The sequence below is a fragment of the Anastrepha obliqua genome, chromosome 4 (genome assembly GCF_027943255.1).
Source record: "Anastrepha obliqua isolate idAnaObli1 chromosome 4, idAnaObli1_1.0, whole genome shotgun sequence".
NCBI classification, from domain to species: Eukaryota; Metazoa; Arthropoda; class Insecta; order Diptera; family Tephritidae; genus Anastrepha; species Anastrepha obliqua.
Genome location: NC_072895.1, coordinates 3,889,208 through 3,916,091, shown reverse-complemented (window position 1 = coordinate 3,916,091; position 26,884 = coordinate 3,889,208). Strand labels below are relative to the sequence as shown.

General features: G+C 35.5%; 1 protein-coding gene across 3 annotated transcripts in view; it reads left to right on the top strand.

Annotated features, from left to right (window-relative positions):
• The first annotated feature begins 830 nt into the window (after positions 1-830).
• LOC129245676 (14-3-3 protein zeta) overlaps positions 831-26,884 on the top strand; it is a 60,928-nt gene continuing 34,874 nt past the window's right edge. For 2 of the 3 annotated variants that reach the window (XM_054884003.1, XM_054883998.1), the window contains exon 1: positions 831-947. The gene's annotated coding sequence lies outside the window, so the exon portion shown is untranslated. Of the gene's footprint in view, positions 948-7,609; positions 7,735-26,884 lie in introns of those variants that run through there. The other variant, XM_054883999.1, reaches the window with a different exon arrangement.

Genomic DNA, 26,884 nt, shown 5'->3' with positions numbered 1-26,884 from the left:
ACTCTTAATAAAAGTCTCTTTATCCTTACTCTTGAGCTTGATCACTGGATTGCTAAATAAAACTTAAAAATGTATAACAACACAACTTGCGTGCTTTAATTGATTTCAGAGTCTAAACACTCTGTATGCTACTTCATTTACCGCGATTTTGACAACCGGAAGACGTCAGCGCTGCAGATAAACAAACAAAAGAAACAGAAGTTTCAATACAATATTCAGCGAGTGGCTTGGTGAAATTGCGATTTTAGGATTTGAGACTTTTTTTAAACAAACTAATAAAAATAAAGTGCAGCGTGTTAAATTGTGAGAGCACGAATTTTTACAGTAACTCCAAATTCAGTACATTAAACAGTTAGAAGCACTAGAGCAACAACAAGAGAAGTGTATTTTGTTTCTGCTTTTGGTCCCTAGCATGTCGAAAACTATAAACAAAAATTGGCCGTTTGCAATAACTTAAACAAAATTTGTCAATTTAGAGTCTAAACAAATAGAAAAAGATTAAAAATGTAGCCCTACTACTGCTGCGTGGTTGATGTGTCTTGGTCCGAAATGTAAAGGAATAGACTAATTTATTTCGGAATTGTAGTAGATCGACTACGTTAGAGATGATATTAAATGTAATGTCTTAAGAAACTGAAAATTGAGCTTTTAAGAAATTATTTGAAAGTTTAACGTTTCTTAAAGAGTTTCACAACTTTAAAATAATTTGTTACTAGTTTTACCACTAAACAATTGAACTTCATTAAATTAAAAAAACTAATCCGCTTACCAGCATCACTTCCAATTTTGTTCTGTTTATTGAAGTTTGCAACCCCTTTTTCTCATCCCTGCTTCAGATTTGTCATCGATTCGTCAACGCGTGGGAAAAGAAATCGTTTTATCTGTCGCTATTTTAAAGAGTGAAATAAATTGTAAATTGAATTGTTGGTGAATTTGCAGTTTGAGTGGTAAGTACCGATTTTATTTAAATTGCAACATTCCGCTAAGGTATTTTATTTTATGAAGTATGAACATGAATAGAACTTGCATGTTCGCGGAATGTGAGAAAGTGTATTTGTAAGGGGTAAGAAAAGTGTGCAGGTGGAGAACGTAGGTATGCCGTTATGAATATAGAGAAGCGTTAATGTAATGGCTGAATGAATTATTAGACATCCACAAAGCGATTATTGTTTCATAGCTAAAGGAACGATTGAAGTACCAAGTTTTTTTTTAATTTTTAAGTATTTAGAAGTGAATTTGACACACGGCGGAGTGATTGTCGTCAGTACGACTGATTATTTTCAATGCGTAAATGCATATACAGGTATGTTTAGGTGCAGTAAAAGTATTTTTGTTTGCTTCTTTTTTTTAACAAGCTTAGACTTTGCTTCTAATAGCGAGGATGAGGCTTGATGCCGTTCTGGTCGTCTCAGTTGCGGCGCAGCTAACCATGAAGTCTTGATGACGTAATGCACTAAATCAGCTCGGCGCAGAGTTTGTGCGCAGCAACAACAATACATTGGTAAATGGAGACAGGGTTGCTTTGTTACCCAAAGTCTCCACGAGCAATCGCTTATATCCGTATGCTTGTATCAAGACCTTTCTAAGGCTTAACAGTTTTTCCTTTTTCAGTCTTGCATTTTTTTAATTTAATTCAATATGGAGTCGATTGGAGTATTTTACAAAGAAAATTAGTTGATTAAAAAAAAAAAAAAAAAATTCTTGGCGCGTACACTTCTGTTAGGTGTTTGGTCGAGCTCCTCCTCCTATTTGTGGTATGCGTCTTGATGTTGTTCCACAAATGGAGGGACCTATAGTTTCAAGCCGACTCCGAACGGCAAATATTTTTATGAGGAGCTTTTTCATGGCAGAAATACACTCGGAGGTTTGCCATTGCCTGCCGAGGGGCGACCGCTATTAGAAAAATGTTTTTATTAATTTTGCTTTCACCGAGATTCGAACCAACGACCTCTCTGTGAATTCCGAATGGTAATCACGCACCAACCCATTCGGCTACGGCGGCCGACTAGCTCATTGAGAGACTTTAATTGACGAAATCCAATTCCTTGTATAATTCAAAACCGCAACGGAAGCCTTTCCACAAATGGAGAAAAGCAAAATCATGGAATCAGACTTATCCTCAATCACTTCATTATACATACATATATCAAATATAGAGAGGGCACTTATTTTTCTGTTTTCTCTGACAAATTAAAAATTAGGGGTCAATGCTACCCTTACCTTCTGTACAGGGTAGGAAATGAACTTTTGCCTGGTTAGAGTGTAACATTTTGAGAAAGGAAGTCGCAACCCTATGAATATGCTAAGAGAAGAACATGAAAATTTTACAGCCCCGGTGCAGGGCAGAATAAATGCAACATTATTACGAGAAAATAAAACGCTAATTGTGATGTACATAAGAAAATGTTTTTCCTTAAAAAAACACAATATTTACCATTTCTTTATATGATCGCATGATTTTGCTAGTTCTGGCGATACGGCCTTCTTGGTGTCGAAATGCAGTCCAGTTGATTATATCTGGCGAGTGTTGTTATGAATGAAAAATTAATTCTTATTCACATAAAGTTTTTCAGTTAAATATATAGAGTTCATGAGCCTCGCTATTTGCCGTATATGTCTATTTTGCGGAAGAATCAAGACGCACTCTACAAATTGGGGGAGGGGATCGATCACACATTTATTAAAGCATGCGCATATACATCGTTTTCTATCGATATCCATTTATTTGGTTTTTTTTATTTTTTCCCTTAAAATTTTTATAGATTTAAATTTATTTGTATTTTTTAACACATTGTGTGCGGGACACGTAAAAATACGTTTTTCGCAAACTGGGTAGAGCGCGGGTCACGTAGTTATACGTTTTTATAGATGGGTGGTAGAATAAGGGAAATAAAGATATACGGGTTATTAATGTTTGTTGTTACCCTTTCTCATACCTAGTATTACGATGTACATACATATACAAATCAAAATAATAACGGTAAATTGTGTTTAACAGTAAACATCATACGAGCAAATTTAAAATTCGCGCACATTTTTCAATAAATTACCCGCTCCAGCCGTAATGCACTGGCACAAAACGCCCGACCACAATGTGTTAATATTTGTATTTTTTTTATATAATATTTCAATGTATATGTATTTTTTCGTTAGATTTCAATATCTTTTTTTAATTTTTATTTTGTTTTTATTTACTTTTTACTTTATTTTTATTTATTTTTTACTTTGTTTTTATTTATTCTTTACTTTGTTTTTCTTTATTTTTTAATTATTTTTTAATATTTTTTATTAAATGTTATTTTTTAGATTACATTATTATTTCATTTAAGTTAAATTTAATTTAATTCTTATTTTATTTTATAAAAATTTGATACTTTTTAGTCAGAATTTGTAGGGTTGACTTTCTTTGCGTGGACCGAAATTAATGATTTTCACAAGCGCTAAAGAATCGCCATTTTGTTTAACAGTACTTTTAGTATTTAATACTAACTAATTTTATAAAAATAACATAACACGCTATGCACCCTTGTGCCACTATTTTGATTCTCATATAACTACTTTTTAGTGCGTTATTTAATATTACGTTATACCTGCTATTAATTTACATGTGTTACTACGGCCACTCGCAAGAAAAGCGTAGAAGGACTAAAACAAAAACACCCAACAAACTAGACAATACCGCGTAACCTTGGTACAATTACGTTCTGCATACTGTAACAGGTTAAACTCCTACTTATCCAGAATTGACCCCGACGTACTAATCAGAACGTCCAGCATGTGAAGGCACCCCCACGCCGCTATTCACCTTTTCACATGCCCATCAAACTCACTCATAACACCCCTTTCTCTCTGGGCCCAGTCTGGGCTTACCGTTAGATGAGCTAGACGAAGATGACCACTGATCTATATAATACTGATAGGGGACAACAACAACAATAACAATACTTTCTATGAAAAACCGGAGGAGACTAATAGGGGAATTTTTTTAAAGAGCGGCCGAAGGTCTACTACTCGAAAAGGAGGAGAGAATTCTCCGTAGATAACACTACTGGAATAAATATCACGAACATTTTCTGAACCTCATCAAGTTATACATTTCAGATAAATTTCAAGTGTTCACTTTCTGATCTATTTACCTCACTCACTTTTGCTTTGCACAAATTTGCAAGCAGTTACGAAATGGGTAGTAAATAACTAGTGCTTTTGTGAAACCGTCCCAATTTTTCCTGCCGAGGTGAAGATCGGAAAATTTTTTCAATTGAACTGTAATTACTAACAATTGATGGTCATCAGTATTTAGTGGCTGATATCAATATTTTATAATTCTGCAGTGCATATTTCAGAAAGCAGATGAATAAGCGGTTGAATGTTTGTTGTTGTTGTCATTGTTGTAACATCATAAACATTCCCCATAAATGTTTGGTGGGTGCTGCTGGAGTGCTAGTCCTTGGCCGGATATAAATCCGGTTCGTGGAAACCGTTTGCCGTCTCGTCCTTTTACAACATTTTGACTCATTGTGTAATGAGAGAAAGTGTGCCAGATAGCAATGACATTCGTTTTCGGCACGTAGACGTATTATTACACTATGATTTCAACTACGTATGCAAATGTGTTGCCTCGGAGTTATCATTATTATTTTCGGCACCTAAGAATGTGTAAAAATTTATGTTATTTATTTATTAAAATGAAATATACTTACATACATATATAAATATATATTTATTTATAAATTCATTCCTATGACCCTTTTTATTTTCATATATTTCCTGTTTTCATAATTGAATTAACAGGAAAAAAATGTGTTAAAGAATGAATGTATGTAGATTTAATGGCTTCGAAAGTTCTTTTATTTCGCATTTCTTATCAGCATGATATGATAATTTTAAGAAGTCTTATTTCCAAAGCCAAATTTTCATATTCAAAAAAGAGTTGCCAACTCTATATCAGCGCGACTCTTGCAATTGACAATATTTTTTGGTTCTCACAGTTTGCTCTGTTTTTTGCACAACCAAAAATCTCACTATACTTTCAGTTGATTAGGCCTACTGAAGTTTCCGCATCATTCAAATGTATTTCCCATACTTTTACTGTGGTTTCGTTTGTGATTTTGCTTCATACCAATTTCTATACCGGTCACTCCCTCAATTCATTAGTCCATATGAATATCTTTGGCCGTGGTTATGCTGGCAGAAATTTGTTCCGCGAACACGAACTGCTTTCTGTACTGTCGGGTGGTTTTACTGAGTTTCTTCAAGGATGATAGATTACAAGGTTTGACCATCCGAAACAAAAATGGAAGAGTAACTTCGACTGTCACGTCAGTGGATTCGGCAACAGACTTGTCGTCGCACGTTTTACACGTATTCTTGTAGTATAAACACTTTGACGACGGCAGACGACAGGTAGCCTCTGTCAAATATCAAAATACGCCCGACCTTAGGAGCGCAATTATTATATTATATTTTGAAGCCCAACTTCAGACAGCAAACCTTCAAATTGTCGTTGTTGCCGAATCATCCTAATTTTGATGGCGACAACTCGAAAGCGAAGTGTTGCAACTGAAGTAAGAAATATGATATTTTAGAAAACTTTTTATGAGTCTCATTATTCAGTTAAAAAAAAGGATAAAATAAATGTTTAAACTTAAATGTAAATATGCTTAATAATTCTGAACATATAAAACAATATTACATATATATCCTTTTTTAGACTTCAAAGTTTTACTTGAATCAAGATACCTTAATTTGAAAGAAGAGACATGTTATTATATGGAGCAATGAAAATGTGTACGCCATAACCCATAACTATTTTTTTTATTAAAATGTATTTATCTTGTTTGTGCACCATATTGTATTTGGTAAGTACGACAAATTGATAACAAGTCAACATTGCTGTTTTTTGGTTTATGATGCGATCTTCATTAATTTTTGTGTATGGCAACACCACATTTTACGTTTGTTTGGTCGGAAAATTTTGTTCACTGTGAGAGGCGGCGAACTCTCTCTCTTCGTGTTCGTTGTAAAAACGATTGCATGGTGTTTGCCAAGACCGTGTTCATACAGGGGAACTTTTTTTGAAACAACTCGTAACTTGTGGAAGAGGGGGAGGTGAAGAAAGAAAAGGGGCACCGGGTTGCATGTGCTCAGCTAGCTTACTTTGTGTGTATGTAAATTTCCCCACCTAATTGAACCCTGTTAATTGATTTCCCCGCATAATTAGTTAAAAATATGTATTATCGAAAAGAAATATATCTTCAATTTTGCCGGAAAAATTATAGTTAAGAAAAAAGAATGCCACTACCGCACATACAGTCAGCGTCAAAATAAAGTGTACAGCACTTTTGCAACAGTTTTGACTATTTATTTATTAGTAATTTCAACTATTTTTTTTTATGAATATAGTTCACATACTACAACAACTACCATGTGAAGCAAAGTTTCGAACTTTTTATAAAATTTGTAAAAATTCGACAAATTTTCGATAAAATTTCAAACTTTTTATTAATAATTTTAGAGCAATTTCGGGTATGCAGTTCTTGAATTTACTATAACTCTGCAAATACTGCCAATAAACTATAAAACTGCATAACCGAATTTCTCCCAATATGTTTGGTCGTGGTTATGTCGCAATTTTATTTCGATCGCGTTCATACAGTGGAACTTTGTTGAAGCAGCTCGTAATTGAGAGGGCCACTGAGTTGCTTTGTATTTCCATTCTTCTCAATGTTGTTGTTGGCTGTAGACCAGAAACTAAATCAATTGCAAGCAACGGAGTTTTCTTATATGAACGACTAGAACGACATCAAAAAGAAAAAAAAAGAAAAAATTCGTAAAGTTGAAGCAACGAAATTTTCCTGTATGAAGTCAGTCCAAGGCGAATTTAATACAGAAGGTGGCGTCTTTCGAAAACCGTTTCATTATTTTTTCGCGATTTTGAGAACGGTTGACGTCATGCGCCATAATAATACAAAACAAATGAACAAAACAAACAAAAGAGGAATTACTTGTTTGTAAATATTCAGTGATTTGAAGATTTAAATTAAACAAACAAATAAAAATGAAGTGCTGCGTGTTAAATTGCGAAAACACAAAATGAATATAAAACCATCAACTGCAGTGTCTATAATTTCTTGTGTTTGGCAGTTTATATTGCTTTTGCTCTTTCTCTTCACACATAAGTGATTTCCCTTCTTTTTTGTAATATATATTCTCGAGCACGACGTCACATCGAATTCGGAAGGCGTACTCTTGTATTCTATGATTCTTGGGAAGAACTGAGTGTCTCAAATTTTTAGTTTCGTTTTGATGATGTCTTACAATTTGCAAATCATAAGATTCGGTTAAAATTTCAACACCTCGACTTGTGTGTGGTGCGGTTTACCCTGGACCGACCTACCAAATGTAGCAAGTTTCGTGAGTGTTTGGGTAAAAGGCCGTAAAATAATTTTAGATAAACAACTTTACTTTATACAATCGTTATTAACATTGTACTTATATAAACTTAAAAAATAAACTAAAATTTAAATAATAACATCTGGCAATCCTGTCATGTGGTTTCTCTTATGGCCTGCACAAGCGCACTACACTATTCTCGCGAGAAGTCGAATAGTTTTCTTTTTAGCCATAGCCACAGCATATTGCTTTCCAACATCTGTATGTGGTTGTCGTCGCTTTCAGTCGTTCTTTCTCGTCGTCGTCGTTGTAGTCGTTGTCGTCATTTCAATTGAAGCAAAAGTAAGTGAAGTAAAATTTTTACATACATCAAATTGCAGAAAAAATATATAGAGAAAAGTGAAATATCAAGAGAATCAAGTGATAAAAGTTCTATGTATAAATTGTTTTTCTAAATTTATTGATATTCGGGCAATATATGTATATCTATATGTATTTATGTATGCAACTGCAAGTGAAGACAGACCAAATATGAATTTTAACCCATAAAGGGATATTGCTTAACTAGTGGACTTCGAAGTGATGGACAAGGTGGAAATATATGTATGTAGTTCACTGCAAGTAATAAGTTCGAAAATGCGGTATTAACTCTTCTTAAGTCTTCCCTTTTTGCCGCAATTTTTTAGTCCATATAATAAATGTGGTGTGGTGTGGCTACACACACACCTTTAACTCGATCGATAAAAATACTACGCAAAAAGAACTGACGGCGGCGAGTAGAGCAGCAACGCAGCAGCAACAGCGTGCAAAGTAAAAACAACAACGACAGCCTCAGCGGCAGAGACCATAGTAGATAGTAGGCAACCGAAATAATAAGTACGTGCGCGCGTGTATGTTTGTGGAATTCCTCGTTCGGTCGCTCGTTCGTTATCCACAATCCACCAAGTTGGGAGCAACACACATTTGGCAATCAAGGCGGTGGCGGCTGGCGGTTGGCGGTTGACTATTGACGCTAACTGCGGTGGCCTGGCTTGCGCTTGTAGCCGCTATCTCAATATCTTTGTCAGCTTTGGCAGGCTAGCGAGTTAAACATGTTGGCAGGCAGTTTTTAGAATTTTTTTGTTTTTGTTTTAGACCAAATACGGATAGAAATGCCGCCAATAGTGTTTTATTCAGTCTTAAATGAAACATTGAGGTGAAAAATTAGTGTTGATATTTTTACGACACGCTAAACTAAATACCTCTGAAATACCTTTATGTTTTAAGATTTATTAATTGAACAATGTGAGTCAATAATGGTGCTGGAACAGGCTATGACCAATGAAAGTCTCGAACACACTCTCCCATTCATATAGTGTTTATATATGTATGTATGGGAGAATATATGTTCTCTATGTTGGTGGAATATATGTTCTCGTTTTATACAGTTTCTTATTGCCCTCTAATCATGAATCATTATCTTTAATAATATTTCATTTTTTAATTTAAATTATTTTCATTATAACTTGACGTGTTCATTTTTTCATAGCCTTTTTAATGTTATCCGTGGTGGCACGTACCATACCTCCATACCTCGTGTATGCATGTGCCCACCGCATTTTCACAATCGTCTTAACACTCACATCCATCTTCATATACATACATATTTGCGGCTATATGCGTATGCATGTGTTTAGACGACTCATCGTGCGGGTCGAGTAGATGTCGTTCTTTGCCTTGGCTACCAGTCGTAATTCGGGTATTTCTTCTTGTGAACGTTCTACAAATGGGTTGCGTTCTCCACCTCGTCGTTGGGCAAAAGTCGCGATGCGTTGTTGCCGACGTTCGTTTTGATAAAATTTTATTGTATCCACATTTATTTTATCGCCTGCATTCGCTTAAACCATACATCCGCCCATTCATTTACCTTTCGTATTCAAGTGGTCCGTTTGTTGCCCCTTATTTGTCCGGCATTGCTGGTGCTGGCTATGTTACTGCGTTTGCCTATACTCGTTCGTTGGTACTCTCGGCGATGAGCACGTTATTTTAGTTTCGACTCACTCTCGTTTTGAATTCTTAGTTGTTGCTATTGCTGTGCCTGTGACTGTAATACTTGGCGCTGAAGTAGGTTCCTATACGTAACACTCGTATTGTGCCATTTGCTCGCCTTGTAAAGTCGTCGTATGTGCTTTCTCACAGTTGCTTGTTGGCTGGTTCTCATATTTGAATTTGTTTGATGGCTGTGTTCTCATTAGAGAGCTTGACTTTAGTTTGGAACTTCTGCACGATTTTGTTGCTCTGAGGATTTAAAAGTAATCTTCTTGCCTTTCCTACTGTCGCTGAGTTTTTTCTAAATTGCACCTGCGCCAAGTACGTGAGCGACTTACCGCTTTTCAGTACATATGTACATAGGTATCAGCCTGAGGCGAATTCGTAGGAGATGACTTTGCTAGAGCGCCAACAACACTAACATGTATCTTGTTTTTCGAATGTCAAAATTTCAATGCGAATATAAACAAATAAGTAAGGCAACAACAAAGAAGCAGAGCACTTTGACATTCCAACCAGCGAATCGCAAGAAAAAAAAAACAAATCAGCTGCTATAGCGAACTCACCTTGTGTGGATTCGCCCTGCATCTACCTATACGCCCCTCCACTATGCTATTGCTCGACAATTAGTTATTCCCGTTTGCGTTTTGGATATTTTCGCTAGCATCACATTGCGGCGGTTTTGCGGCAGCTCATTGACTTTTCTCCGAACTCATTTATTGGCCACACGTATTAATTTTTTTTTATAAAGATCTCATCTGATATAATGCGCATGATTTTCCGAACCAGGGTGTAGCAGCGAGTGCATTTAGTATAATTTATTTAATATTTGCTCGTCGATTCTAATTTCAATTCCAATTACAAACAAAAACATGAGGCGGATCTTTCGTACATACACATACGTTTGCAAATTCCTATGCTACCGCTTGTTTGAAGAGCGTAATGTTGTGTTGCACTCTCTTACGCTTCATCGGTACTTTGAGGAAGTTGCTTCAACTCCCTTGTGGGAATGTAGATACAAGAAACTCGTCGATTCCTGGGATTTCTTTTAAAAATTCAATATCTCATTGGTTATCCATTGCATCGTTTGTGGATTTATTGAATAGAATATTTCGCACTGTTGCAATATTATGCATACCTATGTAAATATACGAGGGTTACTATTTATATTGTAAACCTGTGCTACCCCAAGTGTTGTTAGGTAGTTGCTAGTTGGCCTGGATAATCTACATCAATTAACTCATTCATAATATCGGGATGAAGCTACATTGTTTGCCACTTTAAAACATGTGATGTGTTGGGATAGGATGTCATTCGCAGCACTTGATGCTGAGCATGATCGTTGCTGGTGTTGTTGTAACTGATTAAGACATTACCCAAAAATTTTTTGGAATGTTGCAGAATTGGCAGTCCTTGGTCGGATTTAAATCTGGGTACTTCCGGTGATGTAGAACCGATTCTCAGGGGGATCATTGTCATGTGACATGATATTAATTATTTCTTGTTGTGTTGTGTGTTGTTGTAGCATCAAAAACATTGGAGTGACAGTGCTTATTGTCTTGATATATAGTTAACCCGGGTCGTTCAGGTAACGTAGAACCCACTGTGGGAGGAACGGATGTTCGTTTTGTTGTGTTTTCGTATCCACCGGTTAAAAAATGTAAATTTTTCATTGAGATTATTCAAAAGACGTCTATAATGTTGCAATTGGTGATAACCTTTTATTAGTTTTTTTATGATTAGGTGCAGAATACAAATATGTATGTATAATGTATTCGGTCACGTTTTTGAACTTCTACATTTATGACATAGCGTTTCCCCTGTATCATCCGAAAGGATAAAAACAAGAAAATTATAGATGAATGGGTATGTTGCTTGTTCTTGCGCACATGTTCGATGCTTATTGCTCCAAAATTTTCAGTCATGTGCTCGAGTATATCGAGTATATTTCGATTAATTGGACCAATGGTTTTAAGATTTTGCCTTTTTTCAGCGCTTTTTTAAGTTAAACAAATTTATTATAAACAGTGCTAACGTTGTTGAAAAACTAAAGAATGGTGACAAATAAAAAGGCCAATTTGTTTTAGCTGCTCAAATATTAATTTTCGCATACGGGGCACCACCATTGCACATTCACTTTTCATTTTCCATTCCAAAACTATTCTGCTGTTAAGGGGTAACACCACTGTAGAAATTTCAAAAAATTGATTTTTTTTTTATAAGCTTAAAAAATTCTTTGAACCTTTTAAAATACAGAACAAAAAATTTTATACGTTACCGAAGTCTATTTCATAAATATTTTAAGCTTTTAACCAAGCGTTAGTGACTGCTACCTAACGACTTCTCCAAATTTCCAAACTTTAAACGCGTTTTTCTCAAAACACGTTTTCTGAAATTGGCACGCAGCATAACTCAAACAATTTTAAATATTTTTAATCAGGTTTTTCACTACGTCTATATAATAACCTTCTTAAGAGAAGAGCGTAGGGGATTTTCGATAGATTAATTTAAACGATTGTTATAATTATTTAAGTTCCGTTTTTTTAGTCCAAAATAGAGTTTTTCCCTTCAAATGCTTGCTAATTCCACAAAAATAAATATTTTTTAAATCCCCTACGTGTTTCTTTAGCTATTCTTATCTAGATTAAGAAAAAAAATGTTTCTTTGTTCCAGATTAAAATTTGCACCCTCTGTGCTGCGTGCCGCGGAGCTCCTTCAAGAGAAACCACATTACAAAAATGTCTCCAATGCCGCCATTTTGTAAAATTTTTCGATCAAACTTTGTAGTTTTGTATTTTAGTATAAAAGTAATAACTTCCCAAATCAGAGTGATTGTTTCCCCTTTCCTTCTATACAAAAAAATTCTTTAAAAATCGTGTTTATTTTACGCGTGTACAGTGGTGTTACCCCTTAAGGGCGCACATTTTATAACGCCGATAGCTGAGGTCTATAAGTATACCTACATTACATATCCATCTAGTTAGTTTAGTCCAATAGAATAATTTGACTTCTTTTTTAATACTCAGTTCAATTATAGTAAATAGACATTTTTCACTTCTCACCGGAAAATAAGGATTTTTTAATAAGGCTTCAAAGTTTCTGCTGGATTTGAAAACTGAAACATCTATACAAATTTCTGACATGGAGACATTGGTACCAAATTAAAAAATATGGACGAAATTAAAAAAAAAAATCCTTCTCCGTTACCCTGTTTGCAACATGTGAAGTTCTTATCCTTCAATATTATTATAACGCCATTACGTATCTTATATGTTGATTTTCTTTGCGCTCGCTACAAAACTACACTTCCAATTAATTAAAAGTTTCCAATGCCATGCATTTGATATTAACCGGCGTTTTAATTTTTCAACAAAGTTCCGCAATTCTCGATTATTGAAGTGAGTACTGTGGCTTTTAGTCTCTTGTTCAAAATCAGCGGAAAAACAGCTAAATAAAATAACGTGACAAAGTAATGAGAAAATTACTGGTGTTTCTCTTTCAACTCACTATGGCTCTCTTTGCTGTATGTCGTCTTATTTCCTATAGTTTATAAGTATTGTATTTTTTGAATTGCCATTTGTTTTAATATATGTACATATGTATGCGTGCGTATATACATATATACATATATATTTAGTTTATATTCCTCTACATTAATCATTTAGCTGTGTACTGGTTAGAAATGGTTTATTTTTAGCATTACCGTCAACAATTTTTTAGTGTTCTTTTTCGCCATTGAGACATTTTTGTTTCTTGTTTTGCAATTTTCTTACTTGCATTGCCTACCGTTTCGTTAACGAGTTAAAAATTTCACTTTGTTTGCCGCTTGTTATGAATGATTTACGTTTTTGCGTAGTTGCAACGGCATTACATTTTTTGTGCTTCGAAATTTAAACCTACAATACTATTAGTGTTAAAATTATTCTAAGAAAACGCTTTCTTCTTTACGTGTGCACTTTCTTTGCCACTATTTTTGCTATATAAGTATGTATGTATCTATTGTTTAGGCGAGTGAAGCAAATACGCTTATGCACTGCATAATTCACCTTAAGGTTAGGTGATGATTCACTCATTCATATAATTCGATCAGTTTTTTGCCACTAAGATTTGGGAAGGTAATTTTTAGTTTTCGCTCCGTTTAACATTTATAGAAAACGCATTGTTTATTTGAAAATGTTCTATTTTTATTGTAACTAAGACTAGATGTTTTACGTTCAAAGCGGGTATCAAACCTGGTGTTCACCCTTGCACAAACCCTCACGGCTGGAATTCAACAACTCGCTAAAAATAACACTTAATTTGTTAATATTTTATAATGTAAAAATGAAAATCTACAGATGCATATATCTTCTACTCAAATATGAACGAGACGTTATCAATAAAACGGTCAGCGGATGAGATATGGCAAAAATAAATTTTTTGTTTTTTGGTAGGACTGTTATAAGCTTACATGGCAAATTTCAGCGTGATATGTCATAGTTTGTTTTCTGTGCTACTGTAAACAAGTCAAGCTCGAGTGTGTTCTTCGAATTTAACGATGGAAATTCAAGTTGAACAAAGAATTTGTTTGAAATTTTGTTATTCCAACAAAATTTCGGCTTCAGACGCCTTAAAAATGTTGCAGACAACCTATGGGGACTCTGCTCTATCGCGTGCACGTGTTTTCCAGTTGTACAAATCGTTCAAAGAGGGCCGTACATCAACCCAAAAAACCACGCCAAAGTCGCTCAAAAATTAAGGTTATGCTGACTGTTTTTTTCGATTACGAAGGTGTGGTGCACTCGGAGTTCCTTCCGCAAGGCCGATCGGTTAACGCTGAATATTATTTAGACGTTTTAAAGCGTTTGCGCGAGAACATTCGTCTTAAAAGGAAGGAATTGTGGGACAACAAGTCATGGTTCTTGCATCTTGATAATGCACCAGCTCACACATCACGTCTTGTTCGCGATTATTTGAACAAAAATAATGTTAATATCGTTCCGCAAGCACCGTATTCGCCTGATATGGCTCCATGTGACTTTTTCCTGTTTCCCAAGCTCAAGTTGCCGCTCCGTGGAAAACATTTTGAGACAATTGAAGTCATAAAAGAGAATTCGAAGAACACACTCGAGCTTGACTTGTTTACAGTAGCACAGAAAACAAACTATGTGACATATCACGCTGAAATTTGCCATGTAAGCTTATAACAGTCCTACCAAAAAACAAAAAAATTATTTTTGCCATATGTCATCCGCGGACCGTTTTATTGATAACGTCTCGTTCATATTTGAGCAGAAGTTATTACGTCAGCATGCACATATCGTAAAAAAGCATTGTCAACACGTGCGATCTTGACTTTGTAAAATTTACATCATACCAGATACGTTCCACAACAATGACTTGTTTTTAGCATTGTTTGTTGCTTGGCAAAGTCATACAAATGGGGAGACTACATTTATAAATGATTAGTAAATTATAGCAGTTGAAATGGTGACTACTAATTTTTATTGCCCATACTCGTACAAACATATTCACATATTGACATATCTATTCACTGTAATTCCTTCACAATAAGATACAAATTAGCACACAAAATGACGATTTCCTCTACGTGTACACTCGCCTTTATTTGCTCAGTTTTACGTTCTGAACTGAGCCACATGAATAATGTTTGCATATGAGTTGATTTGAGTTTTTGCTTTCGTATTTTATTTATTTTTCTTTTTTAATGAAGTGTGACGTAGGTTTTTACACAATTATTCCATGCCTTCCCAGCAAATTTTACTGCTCATAATATCGGGCAAAATGTTGCTGGATAGAGTATATTAGATTACTTTGTAGGTGCGTTATCTCTATTTATAGAGTAAAAACTGTGTGTGAAATGTTGGTAAAATTCAAATATACAATCACATGAGCTGCATATGAGTGTGTGCGCCGATGACAGTTATAATTTCCACATAATATTCTCCTTAATGCAGTTATCATTACGAGTAATAGTATAATATATTTACAGTTATTATTCTGCCTATAGAACCATTATAGCACCGCTGGTGTTGTCGATGTGCGTTATTTACCTTCTTTCCTCGTTTAGTAATTGATATTCATTTCTTGAAAGATACTGGCAGTGCTTTGCATAATGTATGCTTTCCCATTGGCAAATTGATTGAATAGACAGGTATGGCTGGAGGGTTGTTATACCATTCCTTGTGTGCAATATGTTTATATATCCTTGGTGTATAAATAGCCCTCATCGTTCGATTACTCCATGCTCTTCCTTATAGAAAGGAAATATTTGAGTTGTGGTAGAGGTGTTCAATTAATTCATTCCCATTTGTTTGCTATACTGAAATGTTTTAGCGGAGGAATTTTTCAAAAAAAAAACAAGTGGCTGGGAGTTTGTTAACCGATTTTTGAGTGCTATAGCTTGCAATCAGGTGCTTGGAAGTGTAAGCTTAATTTTTTTTGTGAATTCTTTGTAGTAATTTAAGGATGGGAAATTGGCTGGTGATTAAAGGTATCCAACGCAGGGTTAAATATGTGGTAGCAAACTATATCTGAAAGAATTCCCTAAAATATAGGTGAAGACGTATTTATCGAACTAGGCCGAGTCGTTATTGAGATCTGACCGGCTTACACGAGTCGATAAAGACTTGAAATTGATTTACTTTATACTTCAGTCGATTCATGAAACAACGTACTTATATAGCGAATACCCAATTTCATAGCGCTTAAATAAGTTTTTGTTGTTGTTGCATAAAGATTCCCCATATAAGGGCAAGTGGTCTGATGCAAGCGATAGCATAGGCTGCCAGGTTATGCTATTTTTTTTCCGGCATGTGAAGGCACCCCGCACGACACTAACCACCTTTTCACATGCCCCATCAAACCCACTCATCTAACACCTCTCTCCCTCTGGACCCAACTCGTCGAAACAGCTAGTTTCCTGGGCCTACCGTTAGATGAGCTAGACGAAGACGACCGGTGATTACACTACACTGACAGGGCGAAGATACTGCTACAACAACAACAACAGGTTATGCTGTTTATCAGACCAGCGCTAGCAATTGTTATGTCAGGCGAGCTGCTGCAATTGCCCATTATCCTGGTGGGGCGTCGTCGTTCACAGAATGAATGTCGAATCGTCTATACGGTTCACTAGACAGAGCTAGGGAAAAACCAGACTCATTCCGGTAACGTAGAACCGGTTGCCATGGGAATGAGTTGCTATGGTGCAATCAGCAGTGCCTTAACCTGCCTTACCGGAACGACTCGGATTTATATCCGGCCAAGGACTGTCACTTCAGCAACAACAACAACCAGTGCCTTAATTAAACCACAAAGCATTAAACAAATTTTACCGCAAAATGTGATAATCTTCTCAGTTCACAATTTAAAGTTCGGAGATATTTGTAAATGAGTATCAGATATTAATAAATAATATCCCCGCTTAAGTAGAAAAAGCTAATTAAAAATTTCTCCGATTTTTCAAATATATTACAAGTTTTTATTAGCAGTAATTTATTACATTTACATTATTATGACATTGTATGCCATTCAATATTTCATTATGACATTCATTTATCAATGCCTCAGTCATTGCTGCTTATGGAAACTACGTATACGCCAACATAACCCGTATTTACTTATCCTCGTATGTGTGCATATGTATGTATGTGATGGGGAGGCGGCGCTGACTTGCCTAAGAATTGCCGTATTCAAATCATTTCACCCTTTTAGTGGCTCGGGTGAAGCGATTTATGACTTTCTGATTTGCTGTAGACCTCTTGCAGGAGTCAGAAGTGGGAGTAATTCTACCCACTTTCTTACAAGAAGGAAAATGTGTAGTATTTTTTATTTAAGTCACATTCTCATAAATATTTGAATTATAATCACCAAAAAGTAACTTTCATTTAAAGTAACTTCAATTTATGTTTAATATTTACACCCTATTTTTACAGCGTAAAGCGGTATTCGTTTGTTTAGTGTATCTTTGAATGTACATTTAACTCTTTTTGAAACTTCAATAAAAAGTATCACAAATTTTTGTGGATCTTCCGGAGTAAACTATGAACCACTGTGTATCCATTAATATTGTACACTTTATACAAAATATGCCATTAGGTTGTTAATAAGAAAATTTTCTCTATTCACCATACTTTGAACTCCTGCTCGCATTCCATGTTGTGCATTCAAATCAAATTCCACTGTTAAATAGTAAAGGTTGAGTGACTTGAAATGGTACCGTTAGGAACTCGTTTGTAAGAAAACTGATTAACGTTTGGCTGCGGGTGGTGCCATACGCCCGTAAATGGTGTCTTTCCTTTATTTTCGATTTTCTCTAGAAAGTTGGGCGCCTATTCGTCCCGGCTGAGAATAGCTGTCGTATAGCTTAAACGGTTGGTTGCTAAGCTGTTGTGGTTTATACATATATTTGAATCTTTTGTTGTTGGCTTCACATTTTCTATAAACTGTTTTGATGTGCAAAAAAATCATTGAGAAGCTGAGTTGCGCAAGGACACCTCATTGATTTTATATACATATGCACATACACACTCAGACTCCCTGTGAGTACCACACAACACATCGTCAGCTTGATAAGTGTGGTGAGAGTAACGGCAGTGTGCCACATCGCCAGCAGAATGATGATTCAGCGTGAGAAGCATTCAAGCAGCTAGTATTTCATTTCGTTCCATTTCATTTCATTCGTACCCCACCTTTGGGGTATGCGCCCCTGTGGAAAGTGGAAACCGTTTTAATGCGGCATATAGTTACGGTTAGCCATCTATACACTCATACATAAGTAGGTACATAATATACACATACTCACTGACACGTGTATGGTAAATGTATTTTTTTTTAATCTGAGAAAAGGGATATATAGTACTACTCAAATATTTTCTTCATATCAATAGATTCCGGAAAATGGAAATATTAAAATATAATTTTGATCGATTCTCACGAATAATTAATTATTTGTCAGGTAATTAATTATTTGCCTATAATTGAAAGATATGAAGAAGAAATACACATTTTAATTTCCATTCATATTCCCGTTCATGTTTGAGAGTGTATAATTTGAAATAATAAAACGTAACTAGTGCAAATTTAATTCTTAAGTATGAAATGAGTAATTTTACATAAAAATAATAAGCCAAGCTAGACAAACTCGGTTCAATTAAAAACAGTTCTTGTGAAGTATATTGGTATTGGTCGTTCCCACAATAGTCGTTTCTACCTTACCGGGACGACTCGGACTTATATATGGCCAAAGACCATCACTCCAGCGGCATTCCTCAAACATTTAAGGGGAGTGTTTATGCTGTTACGAGAACAACAAATGGTATTGATGTGAGCCTCAGAAGAATGTCTGTGATTTGAACCCATAATAAGCAAGGCACATATTGATCTACGCAGTTCTCGATGTATTTATATAAGCTATGCACCGAGCTTTTAATACGTCGCTGGTTACATCAGTGCCAAAAAGTCTGTGTGGTTTGTGTTTTTAGAGGCACGTTAAAGTACTTTAAAGAATGTACTGAAAAAATCATGATACAAATTTTAATTTAAATTAAATAATGGCTAGTGCTATTTAAAATTATATTTCTCCATATCCCCTAAAAATATATACAGTGGGGTGCACAAATGAGTACATGTTTGTACTCCGTACACTTCCAAGTGCATAACAGTAAGAACAATAAAGCAATTCCCAAAATTTTTTTTCAATTTAATTTTTTATTCAATTCTTAGTAAAATAAATAATAACACAAAACAAAAAGGAAAAAATTCTAGGAAATGAGCGAATAAAACAAAAACAACTTCTATGTACTCAATTTTGCACCTGCAAGATCTCAGTTTTCTCTCAATAATATCAGCGAAAGAATTTATTTACCGTTGTTTTTTTTCTCGAAAATTTTAAGATTACTTAGTTTAAAGCAAACTGTGAACGCGGCGCATTCAAATTTAATAAAATAGAAGAAGTTAGTGAAACAATTTAATACGTAATTAAAGTCATGAAGAAATTATCGCCACAAATTGAGGACAGTGTTATATCCATGACAAATGCTGGTTCCGCGACGCGAATAATAGCCAAGCAGCTGAACATAAGCCAATCAGTGGTTATAAGAGTCCAGAAAAGGAGAGGGGTGGTCACTAAAGCACAAGTTAGAGGTCGCCGAAAACTTTTAACGGATTCGGATGCACGTGTCATGATGTCACAATTGAAAAAGGACAAATGTTTAACCCCAAAGGACGCGGCTATAGCTATAAACAAACCCGTTAGCCGATGGACTGCAGCAAGAGCCCTTCATAACATCGGCTATATCTCAGCGGTAAAAAAACCAAAACCTGCACTGTCGGAACGAAATGTTAAGGCGCGGTTGAAGTTCGCCAGGGAACACCAAAATTGGACTGAAGATGACTGGAAGCGGGTAATCTGGTCAGATGAATCAAAATTTAATCGGTTTCAGTCCGATGGTAAGCAGTATTGCTGGCGCCGTCCCGGAGAAACCATACAAAGACACCATATTAAAGAAACGGTGAAACACGGTGGCGGAAACGTCATGGTATGGGGCTGTTTCACGTGGTGGAAAGTTGGGCCATTGCAAAAAATTGACGGAATAATGAGGAAGGAGGAATATTTGCATATTCTTAAGACTCATATTCCCCATTTTGTTGACATAGCCGCTTATCCTGAAGAAGAAGTAATATTTCAACAGGATGGCGACCCCAAACATGCGTCCAAAATTGTGAAAAAATGGCTAGCTGGGCAAAATTTTGAGGTAATGCAGTGGCCCGCTCAAAGTCCTGACCTCAATCCGATTGAGAACTTGTGGTCAATCGTGAAAAGACGGTTAGGACAATATCAAAGAGCCCCAGCCAATACAGACGAATTGTGGCGGCGTGTACAGCCCGAATGGCAAACTATTCCGGCTGAAATTACACAAAATTTAGTAGGAAGTATGCCAAACCGTATGAAAAATGTCATACGTAATAAAGGTTTATGGACAAAATACTAAAAACATACTCCATCCGTACAATTGGTGAAAGGTGCAAAATTGAGTACATAGAAGTTGTTTTGGTTTTATTAGCTTATTTCCTAGAATTTGCTCCTTTTTGTTTTGTGTTATTATTTATTTTACTAAGAATTGAATAAAAAATTAAATTGAAAAAAAATTTTGCGAATTGCTTTATTGTTCTTACTGTTATGCACTTGGAAGTGTACGGAGTACAAACATGTACTCATTTGTGCACCCCACTGTATGTATATGTACAATAATATATTTGTAGTTGCAAATAGAGCCAACCTGTTTGAATGGCTGTTGATGCAGACATTCATACGAGTATACATCTTTTTTCTGGGTGTGTTGTCTGTATTTCATGTACATACCATATATTATATGTACGTATGTATTTGTTTCTTGCTCCATCTACGGCCTAGTACTTTGTTGCAGACCTCTTTGCTCGTGTTGACAATCACCCTTAAATACACTGAATTAGGTATTTTCAACTTCACTTGTTTATGTACGAAAATATGTATTCCAGAACTTAGTACACGGTTGAGTGGACTACATCGGATGATTGGGGAATATGGGGGAAAAATGGGAATTTAAGTAGACGGCTTCGACACTCGTCAGTTTCCTTTCGCTCAATTCACTTTCCAATTCATTAAATAGATTTTTCTACCCTGTGATAATTTGTTATTGCTTGTTAAAAATATTCACGTATACTTGACGTTTTCGGTAATTTCTGCTCATGCTCACCTGGAAGGTTACGTTATTATGATTTTTGTCTATGGTTTCAGAAATTTTTGGCTTGATTTAAGTATGTTTTTCTTTGTGCAAATATATTTGTGTCCTCTTAAATTGCATATTCTTATTCTGTATACGTTCTTTGCTGATGTGCAACATTAGCAACAAGGTAAAACTAAAAATGAGGTTATATTCACTCTTACTCTCACTATCGTTTTTGTTTTAGTTTTTGTGCCTTACATCTTATGTGCCTGCCTGCTTACACATTATAGAGCGACTGTTGATCCCATTAAAATTATGTGGCATGTGACACCTATAAAAGTGTTACAACTCTCTAAATAGCCCAAGGTTAGAGTGCTCACCCAGATCCTCTTATTCGTCGGGAATATTTTTTGCCCAAAATGTAAGGTTAAGTAGATTCTTAGCTGTTAAAATCTTAAATCGGAGTTACTATCATAAAACGACTGCTTGCTTGCGTATGTGCAATTATACGCAAACGGTTTGAATTATAATCACTCCATACATATGTATGTATATGTATGAATAAGTAGGTGTGGTATGTATGCCTCTTTTCTGAAAATGTCTTTTTTTTTTGCACAAAATTGTTTTCGCTTTGTTCTTTTGTCGTGTGAATTTTCCTGTTGCTATTTAACAAGTGCGCATATGTTAACTGCTGTACCTTACACATATAAATGCATATACATACATCAATGCGCATATTAACTGGTGGATTAACATGCGTATTTCCCCACCTTCTTGATATACTTTATGCCAGTAGTATTACTGGTGAAATTACCACTCGTAGTTTGTCAGTAGGGGCTGTATTGCCGTTTATGTCTTCCGACGGAGACCTTGTCCTTTAAATCAATGTTACTGCTGTTGTAGTTGTGTCATACGTTTCAACCCATTGAGTTTGTTGAGCGTCAAGCTAACTGCACTTGTCACTCATTAAACATACTAAATAATATGCATGTAGTTGCTGCTGTTGCTGCCATATCAACTGTTTGTTGCGGGTGTATGCGTATGACAATGAAATGTGTTATGCGCCCTTCTCCTTACCGAATGCACGTTTCGAGCAGCAATTAAAATGTTGTAATTAAATTGTTGCTGGAGATTTCTTTGTGTTTACAAAATGTTGAACAAGCCCATGGTGATTGAGCTTACTCGATCCCATTTTAGAACATATGTACATACCTATATCACAGCGAGTTAAATGTTTAGGCAAATTGGGACACCAGGAGAAAATAAAATATAAAACGGTTGAGAAATGGCAATACTCAGAAAAAGTTTGCGGATTATCCGGTCCGGATTTCAGTGTTCACATCCGTAGGCCCAAGATCGAACGTATGAATTTCATTAGAAAATGAATCACTCAGGCACATTACTCATACGGAATGGAACGTGACATTGATCTGGTGTTGCATTTATAAACACTATTTATTGCGTAAACATATGTACATATGTATCTATATATGCACATATTCTCGTAGATGTTTCACCTTAAATTATTAAATTTTACCTTGAAATTCAATTTTATCTCAACTACTCATTAGTTAGTTAAACATGGCAAAGAATTAACAAACGAAAAGTAGCTAGTTAGTGAACTGTTAATTTTTTCTATCTCAACTAGAGCTAAAAAACCAGGCAATTCTCTAAGTTGACCACTAATATTAGTGCCCAACGAAAATCAAAGAAAAAGTAACAAATCTTGCAAATATTTACATAATGTGTGTGTTTAATTTTTATGCGAATTCGCCAAACAAAATTGCGCCCATCAGAGAGTGCGTGTCGTCACATCGGTGCAGTTGCATGAGAGAGATGTGAAAATATGTACAAGAATATAAGACGGAGAAGAAATTACACAAACAACACTTGAATAAATTGTACAAGTGCGACGTCACAGACACAGCGATTTTGTCAAATTCGCTGAGAGCGAAGTAGCAGTACCACGATCGGCGCCACCGTATTATTCTCTCCATTGTGAGTCGATAACATATCAAATAGCAACAAGATGGTCTCGTATACACTAAGCCAAATAGATACATATGGGATACCGAACAAATAATTGTTTTGATAATAAAATAACCAGTAGGTAGATCGTTCTATCTTAAATTAACATAACGGAAGAAACAAACGTAAGAGTAAAACATGTTAAAGGATTTACTTCAGTCTTTTATTGTGAAAAATTCAACTTTTTCAAGAGCGTAAAAGGCTATTGAGCTATGAGCCAATTCGTTTAATGCACATTTTAGCACAACTCAATAATTATAAGATCTGAAAATTTGATTTAAGTAGCCCCATCGAATGGGGATTGTATAACTTTTTTTCCTTAACTGGCGACACATGACTCATTGCGTACAAGGGTCAATGCTTGGTGGGTTATGGTTTCGATATCGAATTTATGTCAGCCCTATGTAAACAAATTGGTCAATTGTTTCATATATGTAAGTTGATGTATGTGTGTATACATATATGAAGGACATTAGGTGGACGACGTTGCTGACCTGCTACGTTGTGCTTGCCTTAGTTTGCTGGCTTGCTTTTATTTATGTAACATTGCAAAACGCATCACACTTTAACGGCTAAATGTAGGCTATGTTTTTTTATACATAGCTAAACTTCGCTTCAACTAGTAAGCTTTCAGGCGTTTGTGTGGGCGTTGATGCGGGAGTTCCGTCTGTTACTGGCGGTACTAACGTGATAACATCGGCGATTGTTTCTGCTTATTCAGCTAACTCTTTGATACTATTTTTGAGTCTTTTGCACTTTGCTAATGCCGTGTAATGAAAAAAAGAGCTGCGATATGACAGAGAACATTATTTTCTTATTAAGGATTCACATCCTTTTTTTCGTGAATGTTTTTTTGTAGGTTTGTGGAAAATATTGAAAAATTATTGCAAGTATTGAGAAAATAAACCAAGTAATTTTTTATATGTTCTACAAAACATTTAGTTGCATGTAGGATTTATTATTTTTAGCTCTGATTTTCTTTTATACATACATATCTATCTTTTCGTGGCCGCCGACGTAGCCAAGTGGATTGGTGCGTGACTACTATTTGGTAGTGCCTTGGCTTGAAGTCCTGGGTATGAAACATCCGCAAGTTTTCTAATAGCGGTCTAATAATCTGCCCCTCGAGTGTATTTCTGCCATGAAAAAACTCTCCAGAAAAAACTATCTGCCGTTCGGAGGCGGCTTAAAACTGGAGGAGGAGCAGGGCTCAACACCCAAGCCACATATGTATGTATAAAAACTTGTAAAGTGAGACGTCCGCGCAGGTGGAATATGAACAGATTTGATTTGCAGAATAGTTTTCGTACCATTTTATTTTTTCTTATTGATGTGAAGTAGTGAACACTTAATGAAAAATTGTAAGTTCAAAACTTTATAAAGCAGTATTTTGGTTAAAATTGCATTGATGATTTTTGACATAGCCTTTAACTAAAAACAGAAAAGTCGGACTCTTGAACTAATTTGTGAAAAAAGTGGGCGCACAAGTAGATAAAAAAGTAATATCTCCAAAACGGTTAAGTTTTGCAAATCAGTCATATAATAAAATGAATCGGAAATTACCTAAATAATGCCCTTAACCCTTTCGACGGAATAATCCGCGAACAAAAACTCTTTCTTATCACGAAGAACGGAATAATCCGCAATAATTTATTAATTAAAATAATTTATTAAAGTTTGAGGAAAATAAATAGTTTTGGAAATCCTGTAACATTCTTTTTCATTAGAACAAACAGTAAAAGTCTTGGAGAACGTATTTTTAGTACATCGCGCATTTCGAGCGATAACGTTGTGTATTATTGTTATTATTGTTATTATTATTATTAATATACTTAATTACTTAGTAGGTAAATACGATTTATACACTATTTACGAGTCTGCTTTAAGATACAAAAATACACTGAAGTTATCGAAGCTGTCACATATGTCCGGCATGTGAAGGCACCCCGCACGACGCTAACCACCTTTTCACATGCCCCATTAAACCCACTCATCTAACACCCCACTCCCTCTGGACCCAACCTGTCGAATTGGCAAGTTTCCTGGGCCTACCATTAGATGAGCTAGACGAAGACGACCGGTGATTACGCTGCACTGACAAGACAAAGTCACTGCTACAACAAAAGCTGTCAAGATTAAAAAAAAATCAATATTCGTTAACATTTTAATTGTTAGCATTTATTCATTAACAGTTTGTCGACATTTCTGAGAATACAGTTTTGAGTTAAAAGAAAAATTCAAAATATTTATGTTCGGTTATTTTTAATTTCCGCAATAACTTTCCAAAACTTGGGCATGAATGGTTATGAGCGAACACGCTGTCAAATGTAACCAATCAGCCATTACAGCTCTTAACTAACCTCTTTGAATAGATTTTTCGATTAGCTATTGGCGCTATAAACGCCCACTGCCCCCACTGTTGCACTTCAACGATTTTTCAATTGTGTTTGCATGCATTGAGTGAATGTTGGTTTTCCACATTTTCCGATTTCATTCTGTCGTTTCAAGTTTTCGTTTTCTATTTCTTAATCATCGCAGTTAGTTTTTCAATTAAATTTTGTTTCTTTTTTTTTATTGCTCCTGGCCTGGCGTTCATATGTGCATACGTATTAATGTTTGTATGTTCATATTTATGACTTAATAAGCCTTCATGTGTGTGTGTGTGTTTACTCAAATAGTTTACTATTGTTTGTGCAAACACTGTTATGAGTTGTTTTCTCATTTTGTGAAATGTCAATCAGTTTCATTCTCTCAACTTATAGTATATGGGGTTTCTGATTTATTTCCGACTATATGTACGAGTATGTGTTTAGTAGAGTGTCGAGTGTGTCGCATTGACCTCGGTAGACGTGTGCCCTAAAGAAGCTAAATACATATGCACATGAATATGTCTGTACAGTGCTTAAGTGGCTTTAAAGCGGCCGCTTTCGTGCAAATGACAATTGAAATTTAAATTAATTCATTTAATTTGCCCACAAGCATCTATCTATTTGCGCTTATGCACATACATACATACATAAATGTATATTTTGCCTTTTTGTAGTCAGCCAGGTATATAAATTTCCCTTAACCTATAAATACGATTGCGTAGGATGAATTGCCGTTCGACATCGTTTTGTCAGCATTCCGCATGCTTAAATATCCATATCTATACGAAAGTGTTTGTACACTCGAATATTTGTTGGAAAATAGACATGCATGTAGTTCGTGGAACTTTTGCAGGGGTTCATCGTTCATCTTTGTAATATATTAATTATTTATTTACAACTGAGTTTATTTGTGTGGTTAACGTGAATGTTTTTCAAAGAATTTGTATTGAATATATTTTTATAATTTCTCTTGTGGAATATAAAAATAAGAATTCTTTTTTCTCATGCCCTGGAAGTGTTGTTAAATTTGAATACATAAAATACACTATGTGTGGTCAAAGAATGATAGATTCTGAAGTAAAGTGGTGAGAGCAATTTTGACGCTGATATGTAATAGGGAACTCGACAGCACAATTGTGCCCGCTCATTGGGCAAGTATTTTTACCCTCTTCCAATCAGCCGCGGTTCAGATGGCAACGAAGTAACATAAGCAGTGCCTGAGTTGATTTTTATGTAGATGACCAACACAATCTCAGCTTTTACCGACCTCTGTTGTGAACAAACTGATAACAGCATCCCTTGTCACGTCAGCGAATCAACTGATCCCGTCATATTTGTTGAGAGCCGATTATGGGTTTG